The sequence below is a fragment of the Mesoplodon bidens genome (genome assembly GCF_964165515.1).
Source record: "Mesoplodon bidens genome assembly, chromosome: 1".
In the NCBI taxonomy this organism is placed as follows: Eukaryota; Metazoa; Chordata; class Mammalia; order Artiodactyla; family Ziphiidae; genus Mesoplodon; species Mesoplodon bidens.
Window position 1 is genome coordinate 135219644 of NC_138176.1, and position 12422 is coordinate 135232065.

The following is a 12422-nucleotide window of genomic DNA, read 5'->3' on the forward strand; positions in this document are numbered from 1 at the left end:
TCAAGGCATCCTCTATTCAGCCTCCAACTGTCCTTCCAAAGGCAGCTCTGATTACACGACTCCCTGATTAATAACCTCTGTGGCTGCACAGTGTCCTCAGGCTGAAGTCCAAGCTCCTAATAGTGACATTCAAGGTCCGTCATGTTCTGGTCCTTGTCTGCTTTTCCTTGTCATCTGCTGCTCCTGGCACCCTCCCCCAACATACTGCAATACTACAAGTCTTCCCACAGAACATGTGCTCACGTATCTTTGAGCCTTTGCTCTGTCTCCCTAGAATGCAAACTCCCACTCTGCCTGGCAAACTCCTACTCATCCTTCAAGGTCCAGGTCAAAAGTCATCTCCCCTTGGAAGGTCTCCTTGTCTCCTTCCTACTTCCATCAAAGGCAGAACTAGTGATTCCTTCGCTTATATTCCTGTAGCATTTTGTACATACTTCTACTTTAGAATTTTCACCCTGTATTATATGTAGGTATTTGTGTTCTCTGAAGGAATCTGAACTCCCTGAGGGCAGGGACCATATCTTACCTCTGTTTCCCCAGAAAGCAACTCAGTTCCTGACACAGAATAGGTAGTTAACAAATGCTTCATGTCACTTTGTCTTTGGGTATTGTCCCGTTCCACAGGTCTTGTGACACTTTCAAAAAGCAGTAGACTGGGCTTCCCTGGTGGCGCAGTGGTTGAGAGTCTGCCTGCTGATGCAGGGGACACGGGTTCGTGCCCCGGTCCGGGAGGATCCCACATGCCGCGGAGCGGCTGGGCCCATGAGCCATGGCCACTGAGCCTGCGCGTCCGGAGCCTGTGCTCCGCAACGGGAGAGGCCACAACAGTGAGAGGCCCGCGTACGGCAAAAAAAAGAAAAAGAAAAAAAAAAGCAGAAGACTTTTGGAGCCATGGCTGACCAACTCCAAACTAAGGTCCAGTGATAGGTGAGGTGTGGAGATTCTCAGTAACAGAGGTGGCAAATCCCATGTGAGGGCCCTTGAGTCTCTGCTTGTCCTCCTCCTTCATCACCAGCCACTAACCTCCCCAGCTTCTGTCAGTCCAGCGGGGTGCCTGCTCAATGCTGCCAGTCCTTTCTGCTGCCTGTCTTTTCTTTCTTTGCTTTTACTGTCCTCCCCTTCTTCATGAAATAGCTATAATTCTGGACTGGCTCAAAATGAAAAGGCTACTGAAAGGATAGAAAAAAACCATCAGCAACCAAGGACAGAGAGGACTGTTGGGTCTCTTGAGAAACTCGCAATGAAGACCTTCTGGGCTACCTAACCCTCCCCTCTTTCTTCTTCCTTCGACTCAGCTAGCTGCCTCACTTTATTCATCTTTCACATGCCCACGCCCAATTTACGTGACTTTTCAGCTCAGCTCTCCCTAGTTTGACTAGACCATTCTTTTCAGTGTCCCAGTCCCAAAATCTCAAAAGGAGACTCTGATCATCCCATTGCCACTCCAGTTTTGTAGCTTTGGGTCAGGCATCCTGCCCAGGTCCAATCATGGGCCCAGGGCTGGGATGGAGGCTTGGATCATGTGGCCCCATGTGCTTCCCTCAACAGGGGGTGGAGGAAGAAGGGATGGTTAGGTTCAGTGACTGCATCTCTAGTTAAGCTCAAGGGAAGGACATTTTTCCATCTTGGACAAGCCTTGAAAGAGAAGCACCAGCTGTTTGGAGGTAAAACATTGTTAATTTAAAGCATTGCTACACAGGAGACAAACTTCGCCCACCACGCTCAGTGTGATAGCCCAGAGACTACTTTCTAAACATTAATTCCATGCAGGCCCTGTTAGCCTGGCAAAAGTGAACAAATGGGTCTGTAGCTCAAAAGAGAAATTTGGACTGGAGATAAAAAATGGTTGTCATCAGGATTAGTGATCAAAAAATGCTGGTGGTTGTTGACAAGGTGGTGGTAGGTTGGCTCCAGGCACATATACAGGTTCTCAGGGAAGGTGAGGAGAGTGAGAAGGGGGCCAAAGACAGAACGTCAGGACCATGGATATTTAAAGGGTTGGCAAGGGAACACATTTCTGAAGAATAGAGAAAGGAACAGCCAAAGCCGTGGAAATCTCAAAACCAAAATCTAGCCAAGGTGGCACAGATCTTGGAGGAAAGGACAAGGTGCCAATTCTAGAGAGATGGAAAAAAAGTAAGGATGAGCTTCTGAGAAGTGGAGTGGAGGGGGTGGAAGAGTGGTGAAGGGGATTGAGGAAGTTGGCCAGCTTGGTGGGGGGGGAGGGCGCCTTGAGAGACGCGGGTAGACAGCAGAGAGGAACTCAGTGTCACGGAGATCCACTGCTCTTACCCCCATGAGGTTTACCTGAAGGTGTTTAAAAGCTGATGGGAAAGAGCCCATCTATTCAGAGAGATTGAGAAACAAGCAAGAAGGGGGAGGATGGGTGGAATGAGGTTTCTGAGAATAAGGGACCCAACACCCCTGAAGGAGCCCACGGGAAGAGGGAATGCCCCCGCCACAGGCAGTTGCAGGTCCCAAGGTCAGGCCTAGGACGCTGACCGTGGGACCAGGCCGCCGCCTTCCCAGCCGGGCTCCTGGGCAGCACGTGACGTCGGTGCCCTCTAGTGGCGATAGTCGGAATCGTACGGCACGCAGAAGTCTCCGTTGGCGGGAGAACCCGAGCGAGAGGCAGTGACTCGGGACCCTGAGCGGCTGGGGACACAGGGGTCGCTAAGGATAAAGCTCATGCCACAAAAGGAGTGGGAAAAGAAACCATTTGGATGGGGTACGTTTTTCAAACTTTCCTGCACTCCTCCTTGGGTGGGGGGGGCGCGGGGAGGGAGGGTACCGATCTGGGCCAATTAGCCAAAGCAAAGGTTATGGCCGGAGCCACAAAAACACCCGAGCCTGAGTCAGATCCATGCTGTGGATTCCGACCTGTTGTGACCCGCCAGGCACAGACCGTCTGTAGATGGTGCAGCACGGCGGAAGTCGGGGAGTCAGGAGATGCTGCTACCTTTGCCTCGTGGTCAAGCACAAGGAAGACGGGGAGGGGAGAAGTGGGGCTGGCGCAGGGAGAGGAGGCATCGGCTGTGCAATGCTGCCATCTACCGGCCGGCCCGGCGCTCGCCCCGGGGTGGGGGTGGGGCGGCACTTCAATGCAGAGGGAGCTACGTCCAGCTCAACTGTGGCACCGGATCTGGTCTTAGCGAGCGGTTTTCAGGCTTAGCCACACAAACTCACCGGCTCACATAGCAACTCGGGAAAATATACAGGTGTTTTGTGTTTGGGGGTCATTGGTTTTGGATTTTCCGTCTTAAAACATCCAAAAAAAAGCTTCTAGGCACAGAATCGCTCCCATGGCCAAATGGGATAAAATCTCCAATAAGTGTATAAAACAAAGAGCAGATCAGTCTCTGGGGTCTGGAATTGTGTGGGTGGCAGTCTTAGGGTCCAAGGTCATTCTCAGCCTTACAAATCTGTGAAGCGCATGGAAAGAGGGTTTGGGTCTTAAGTCTGTTTGTTTCTCTGGGCTCAGTTTCTTCATCTGTAACATGGCAATAAAGTTGCCCTCACAGGAATGCTTGGGGGATCAGATATACTGATCCTTGGGAACAGTGTGGAAAGTATAAAACTACATGTCATCACTAGCTGTGATCAAATGCAAACTTTTCTTCCAAATCAGAGGTGACTGAAGATGTCGCACATACAGCAGCTGCTGGTAGGGAGGAGAGGATTTGAGTATCTCTGTTCCATTTTCCCAGATATTGTTTTCTATAAAACCTGACTTTCCTGAATGGTTCTCCCATACCACCCCTAAGGATTTTGTAAGCAAGAATTAAATCACTTTAACAGAAAGCTTGTCTCTGTTCCTGGAGAGATAATGATGAGGTCATTAGGTTTTTGGAGTTGTATTTGTTAAGTCAAAATGTATGTCGGTCTTATTTTTCGTAGCTAAACAGAACAAATGCGAGACGTTTTTGCAGTGAGAATGATTTTCTCCATATTGCATAAGACAAACTGAGGTTCATAGAAGTTAATTTACCCAAGGACATAAAGCAAGTAAGTGATGGGTATAAAACTCACAGTTGGGGGAGAATTAATCAATAAACTTTGAACAAAGCCTTGGGCATAGGCAGGATACGGGGCCATCCATAACATCTTTCCAAATGCAATATGAGGACTTCCCTGCCTAAAAAAAAGCACTTTCCATACCTGCTTATAGAGAAGATGTTACCATTAGACAATAATTCCTCAGGTTTAAGACATTTTTGTTCCCTTTTTGAAAAGCAAATTCTCCCGAGAATGATAATAACTTTAAGCTTTTTTAGTTATCTATACCTACGTAAGAAAAAGTTTACTATATTCTTCCCTAGAGAGCAGCTTTTGATAAAGAGATGGATGGAAAGCATGTAGAGAGTCTGAATGCTCACAGGGAATAAAAAGAAAAGGGATACAGAAAGGGAGGCAGGTTGCCCAAAATTGTTATTTCACTGTTTTACCTAGAGTTTTGGCTTTGTTGATGGGATGTGGTTTTGGTGCCAAAACATCACATACTGAAAAAGAACGAAGTTGGAGGGCTCACATTTCCTGATTTCAAAACTCATTGCAAAGCTACAGTAATCATGGTATAAATTTGGTATGGGCAAAAGGATTGACATATAGATAAATGGAATAAAATTGAACTCAGAAATAAACCTTAACATTATGGTCAACTGATTTTTGACCAAGATGCCAGGAAAATTAAATTGGGGGGGGGGGGGGCGGGAATAGTCTTTTCCATAAATGGTACTGGGAAAACTGGATATATACATGTAAAAGACTGAAGTTGGACCCTTTACTCCACTATATACAAAAATTAACCCAATATGGATTATAGACCTAAGTCAGAGCAAAAACATAAAACTCTTAGAAGAAAATATAGGAGTAAGTCTTCATGAACTCAGATTAGGCAAAGACTGCTTTGCTACGACATCAAAGGCACAAGCAACTAAAGTAAAAATAGATAAACTGGACTTAAAATTTAAAACTTGTACTTCAAAGGACACTTCAAGAAAGTGAAAAGATGCCCTACAGAATGGGAGAAACTATTTGCAAATCAAATATCTGATAAGGAAATTGTATGCAGAATATATAAAAGATTCATATACATCAATAATTTTAAAAGATAACCCATGTTAAAATGGGCAAAGAATTTGACTAGACATTTCTCCAAAGAAGGTATACAAATGTCAATAAGCATATGAAAAGATCATCAGCGTCATTAGCCATCAGAGAACCCACCTCACACCTAGCCAGCTGTGTGTAAAGAAGACTGTAGATGATTCCAACCCCCAACCATTCAAATCTTCCCACTCAGACATGGTGGAGCAGACAAGTTATTCCTTCATGTGCCATCCAAATCCCTAACCCACAGGATCCATGCACATAGCAAAACAACTGTTGTTTTATACCCTAAGTTAGGGGTAGTGTGTAATGCTGTCATAGATAACCAGAACATCGTTCCAACATTGTGTTCAGACTCTCCCTCTGTCAACCTGACCAACTAGGACAAAGGAACAAGAGAGGAACATGGAAGCCTCCCTATGAAAATTATCCACCATGGCAATAGAAACCATTAATTGGGCATCTATTGTATGCTAGAGTGGTGCTAGGTGCTTTCTGTACTATATCACTAATCCTTCTGGAAACCCACCTAGTATGCAGTGTGAGCCCCATCATACAGACAAGGAAGCTGAGGTCTGGCAACTCTGAATGACTTGCTCAGGGTCACATAGACAGTAGACAGCCGGGATTGACATCCATGCTAATCTGACCACACCACATCCAAAACCCACATGCTACCACCCACAGAGTAGTACCCACCCCCTGCCCACCCCCAGGCTCTGCACCAGGAATGCAAAACTATTTCTAAAGCTGTAATCATGGTATTGAGATATATAAAGAAGGATGACATTTTTTGTTTCACTGTCAAAACATCATAAAACATGCAGAACGCCAGGTGGCAGAAGTGTTCAAGGTGTTCATTTTCATTAATTCATCTTATCAAAAGAACTTTAAATAATAAAAAGGAAATGAGGGGAACAGAAAAACAGAGCAGATTTCCCCTGCCTGGAGTAGAGACTGGTAAAGTCACAGGAAGAGCCTTTCCACTCTGGACCAGACTTAAGGTAGAGACCTGGCTGGTCATGTCCTGCCCTGTGGGTGCAAGGAGGTGGTCAAATTGTGGGAGGTGAGCCAGTGGACCAGGGTGCTTTGGAAAAAGGCCAGAGACTAGGATAACCCTGAAGATGGTAGAATACATTCAGCCCCTAGATATTTCCATATCAGCTCACCACATACCACATCCCCAAGCAGTTATATAATTATTTAGTATGTAAATTGTTTGTTTAATGTCTGTATTAGTCAGGATTCTCCAGAGAGAGAGAGAGAGAGAGAGACAAAGAAATTTATTCTAAGGAGTTGGCTCATGTGACTATGGAAGCTGAAAAATCTCAATATCCACAGTCAGCAAGCTGAAGACCCAGGAGAGCTGCTGGTGTAAATTCCAGTACAAGCCCAAAGGAAGAACAGACTGCTTTCCATCTCAAGGAGCTGCCTCTGAAGTTCCTTCTTACTCAGCCTTTTTGTTCTATTCATATCTTCCACTGAATGGATGAGGCCCACCCACATTGGGGAGGGCAATCTGCTTTACTCAGCCGACCGATGAGAATGTTAACCTCATCCTAAAATACACAGAATAAAGTTAGACTAAATATCTGGGCATCCCATGGACCAGTCAAGGTGACACAGAAAGTTAACCATCATAATGTCCATTGCCCCTACCAGACTGTAAGCTCCCTGAGCCCAGTGACTATTTTTTCTTGTTCTCAGACATAATCCCAGAACCTGGCATAGTAGTTCATCATCACGAAGATGTTACATAAATATTTGTTGAGTGAATGACCCCAGGAGCCTTCTTCATTGATATTAAACTACCAAGACCCTGATGAACACCCGATTATAACTCATACCTGAGTATAAAATAACACCATGCTGTGAACTACCTCTTAAGTTTCAAGGTCCAAAGCAGAAGACCTACTTGGTCTCCACTAGTAACAGTGATGTCAAATGAAGAAGCAGAAGCTAAAAATAGAGTAAAGGCATTCAGGGATGTGGGTGAATATAGAGTAATCCAATAGAAATGTAATGTGAGCCACTTGGGTATTTTAAATTTTCTAGTAGCCACAATTTTAAAAAGTAAGAAGAAGCAAGTGAAATTAATTGTAATAATATATTTTATATTCTTATAAATACAAAGTATAATTTTTAAATGTAATTATTGCACCCAATATATCCAGAATATCATTTCAGCATGTAATCCATCTAGTAATTGTGAATGAGGTAGTTTACCTTCTCCTTTGATACTAAGCACGTCTCAATTTGGATGAGCCACATTTCAAGGGCTCAGCCGCCTCATGTGCTGGTGGCCAGCACAGTCCAGGGGCTGGCAGAAGATGTCTGACTGCTTATAAATGAGGGTGAGAGCATCCTCTGAAGCCCTGGTTATTTAGTCAGCCTGATTTGAGTGTCCGTGGGATTAAATGTCTATGTCCCCATGTCTTCTCTGATTTGATCAAAAGCAGAAGCAGGGTCACCACGGACCTGAAGTCCATGGAGCCAGATGGGGCCAGAACTCGGGACCTGCCCCACTGTTCACAATCAGTGAGACCTGGGGCAAGTCACTCAGCCTCTCCGGGTGCCGGTGTCCTCACAAAGGAAGTGGAGCATTGCTGTGACAGTCAAGTTTCGACACCGCCAAACCTGATGCTTCTCTTTTCCTGCACAAGGCACTCCAGGATTCCAGGCTTACCTCCCCAAACATGGAACTAAACTGGGGTCCTGCTATTGGCCTCTCCCATGGAATATCTGAGGCTTGACTCGAACCAGAAGACAATTCTGCAATAAGCGACAGTATGCATAGATCTTGAGGACATTATGCTGAGTGACATAAGCCCAGACACAGAAAGGCAAGCACGGCATGTTTCCACTTACATGAGGTATCCAAAATAGTCACGTTCATAAATTCCAAGACTGGAACAATGGTTGCCAGGGGCAGGGGGGCAGGGATGGATGGAGAGTTATTAATCAACTGACATAAAGTTTCAGTTAAATATTGGCTTAGCCAAAAAGTTCATTCAGGTTTCTCCATAACACCTTGCGGGGGAACCCGAACGAACTTTTTGGCCAACCCAATGAGATGCATAAGCTCTAGAGACCTGCTGAACACATGGTACCTGTAGTCAGCAGTAATATGTGCACTTCAAATTTGTTAAGGAGAGAGGTCTCCTGTTAAGTATTTTTAGCAAAGTAAAATTAAAAAAAAAAAAAAGAGGGCTTCCTGGTGGTGCAGTGGTTGAGAGTCTGCCTGCCGATGCAGGGGACACGGGTTCGTGCCCCGGTCCAGGAGGATCCCACATGCCCCGGAGCAGCTGGGCCCATGAGCCACGGCCGCTGAGCCTGCGCGTCCGGAGCCTGTGCTCCGCAACGGGAGAGGCCAGAACAGTGAGAGGCCCGCGTACCGCAAAAAAAAAAAAAAAAAAGAATGGCTGAGGCCTGAAATAGTGCCTGAAAGGGAGTTTCCACTTCCCTAGGACTCCCCTCTGTGGGACTCCTGAAGGAAGCTAGTGCATGAGGGGCCCCCGTAGGGTGGACTTCATGGTTGCCGTCCGTGGAGAGAGCTGGTGGTCTCTTCCAGCCCCCGACGTGGGCTTCTAGACCAGACGTAGGAGATTTCACATAGAGCAAATCAACGGCCAGAACACAGAATCAGTGGCCCTCTCTACAATGTAGCCAAATGATGCACATGCTCTCACTCTCTCTGCCATTTTTGGAACTATCCCAGGAGCTCAGAGAGATGTGGACCACAGGACTGCAGCTGCATGAAGTGACCCCAGGCAAAACCAACACGGGAACCACCCACCTGAGCCCAGCCTAATTTGCTGACGCATAGAATCACAAGTAATTAAAACGGTGGTTGTTGTAAAAAAACAAACAAACAAACAAAAACACGCCAGCATCTCCAGGGAGTGATGCCAGGATCAGTCATATTAGGAAGACAATCACAAACCCATTGGGGGCCCTCACAGCTGTTTCCAACCCTCTGCCCATGATCTGGTTTCCCATGGCCCATGCACCTTCAAATTTCCCACAAGAGCAGCTTCTGAATGTCAAAGGCATTAGAAATGTATCATCTTCTCCTATTTTCTATTTTGTACATTGGCTTCCCAGCACCCTTGACATTAACCTCCTCCCAAATGTTATCAAATCCATGTTCCCATTCAGGATCTGTCAGCCTCTTTATCTTTTAGAAAGGTAACAGAGGGAAAAGAAACCAGCCCAAATGGCTTTTTTGGCTGCCCATGGTGTTCTTGGAAATCTGTAAGCAAGGCATCCAAGCCTTCTCCCCTATTGTTAGTACCAGCTGGCAGGCCGTGGACTGACAGTGCATTCACCAGCATCTGTGTTGTTCTATCCAGCAGAATAAAGCCTGGCTGTTTTTTCTCTCTACCAAAGTAAAAGAGGAGTCATGAGTAACTGACAAATTATCTGAATGAGACAACAAATTTTTAAGAAACTTCCTGCTTTCATAGAACTATACAGAAGACAGCTGAAGTGTGCACACTTCTAGGCCCCCTGCAGGGGAGCCGCAAGCTCTCAGGACTATGGGAAGGATGGGAGCTCCTGAAGGAGCAGGTGCAAGAGAAGCAGACAGATGGAGAATGGAAAGAAGATGGAGAAAAGCTAAAAAAGAGGATGGCTCTGGTGGCCGGAAGGAGGCATGTTTGTTGCATTCCTACCTGGTAGACGTGAAGATAAACCCGCTGACCCAGTCTCCAGGGAAGCCTTGCTGCTTTGCTGCAGGACTGTGGCCAGCAGGCAGCCTCCCGATGTCAGCTCAGGGTTTGCCTCTGATGCAGGAGCTGCCTAACCAAAGAGTACGCCTTTCTCCAAGGCAGCCACATCTGGTGGTTGAGTGAGGCAGGGATGGAGAGGGCCGGCCATCTCGGCCCCTCGTGGGACCATGCAGATGGGCAGTACTCACTCCAGGGCTCTGGGGGCCTGCACTGCAGCCCAGCTCTCCCTCTGCCCAGACATGCCTCCCCGCCTTGCTACTCACAGAGACAGGTCCCTAGAAAGGATTTGCACCCCAATCTCCATCTCAGCATCTGCTTCTGAAAAACCCAGCCTGCAGTGGCCTAGATTTCATAACACGTTGCCCCTCTTCATCTGCACTATTATGACTTGGATATAGATAGATATAGATATAGATATAGATGATATAGATGTAGATATAGATGATACAGATATAAAGACAGATATAGATGGTATATAGATATAGATATAGATGATATAGATATAGATGATATAGATATAGATACAGATGATATAGACATAGACATAGATGATATAGATAGATAGATATAGATATAGATATAGAATTTCCCTTTTACAACTGAGGACACCAAGGCTCTAGGAGGTTTAGTAACTTGCCCTTGGGTCACAGGGTGGCAGAACTGGGGTTGAACTCAGCCAATCCAGCACCAGTGTATGCTACCACCAGGAGCTTGCTGATTAGAAGACGCCCCAAATGAATTGCTGATGACCTAAAGTGCACCAGAAATTCTGGAATGAGTGAGCCCCTTTAAGGGAAGAGCAGAGGTGGGAGAAAAACTGCAGACTCACCATTTGATGAGATTTCAAGGTTTCTCGGAAGGTCCCCTGCACCCAAAATACTCCTCCCACCTGACCAATTTTGGGGCTGACTACAGTCCCAAAACTGGAAGAAAAATTAATACATAATCCTGAGAGGAGTATCGAATTCACTTAATGTATTTGTAGGGTTAGGTCCGCAGGCCCCCAGGCACCACTTTCTGTGCTCCTTTCTATCATCCTCTGCTTTGCCTCCTGTTCCTATCCTATCATCAAGAAAGTGATCTGATAAACTAACTCCTTCAGAATGACATGCAGACAACACATGTACATTTTGCAAGATAACTCAGGAAGCGGTAAATGTTTAATGTAAGCACAGGGATTCCGGGTTGGGAAGATATTTTAAAGCAGGAGGATCATGATGTCACTTAATGGATTTGCATTTGCAAGTCCAACACTCCCACAGCTGTTTATTTCTTTCTAGTTATGTTGCCCATAATTGAGATAAGGTAGATAATGGTCCTTTAGTAATTGTCTGGTGGTAAAAATCGCTATAATTTACACGGGCATTGTTAACATAGATATTTTCTAAAAGTCAAAATAGAATTCTTCATTAAGCAACATCATTAAATACTAGTCTCTAAAATATAACACACAATTAAGGGTAGCTTTTTTAGTAAAAATAAATAAAATCATTTGAAATCTTAATCTAAGCATAGCTTCCCTCGGGCTGGATGACTATCACCCTGTCTCACCCTATAACACTGTGACACTGCTCTTGCAGAAGTCTGAGTTTCACCAGCCCTGATGTTGGCAAGTCTCTGAATCCAGTGAAGCCATCCAGAATATGCTAACCCCCAAATAAGCCACTTTGGTATAAAGATTATTTCTAGCTAAAGGTAACTGAGAGTCAACATATGCAGGAAATTCTCTGCCCTTCCTCTTATCTGCCTACAAGCAGGGCACATATCTCCCTTTGTGAAGGTATTTGCCTTCCCATTCCATTCCAGGAAGAGAGGAGCATTCTTACCACACAGAGAAGGGTTTGCATAAACATACCTTACTAAGTAACCTGTATATTCCATATTAGTGCCCCCATATGTTTCCTAGTCACTTCCCCATGATTTATACCCCTTGAAACCAAAACCCATTTTCCTTTGTTAAAATGGTATATAAGCCCCCTAGTCTCATCACTTCTTTGAGTTTCACCTCTTTTCTGTGAACTTCTGTGTAAATAAAATATTGATAAAATTGTACTTTTTTCTCTTGCCAGTCTGTCTTTTGTTAGTTTAATTCGCATGCCCCCAGATACTGAACTTAACAGGGTAGAAGAAAGTTTTTCCTCCCCAACACCATATACAGTCTTTTATTCCAAGCCAGAGAGGCTTTCAACTGCTATTGAATTTCCCTGTTATGGGGCTCCGGCTTCTTTCTACCAAACAAGGCAGGCGCTCCTTGTTCTCTACTTTGAAGGGAAACACTTTCTGAATAATCTGGCTATTGAAAGGGCAAACCCATAATCCCCTGGTGCATTACTTCTCTAAGAGTAGAAATCTTTGAGACACAAGGAGAAAGGGCAAACTAAAAGTCACGAGGTTTGGGTTCTTTCCTAACTCTGCTCTATGACCTTGGCAATAATCAATCTGGGGCTCAGTTTCCTTACAGAGGGGAAGCAGGGGGAGAGAGAAGAGGGAGTTGATTCTAACCCCAGATTTTCTGCTTATTCTCAGAGTCACCTTGAGTCAGCCCCTCACCTCTCCAAGTTTTAATTTCCCCATCTATAAACT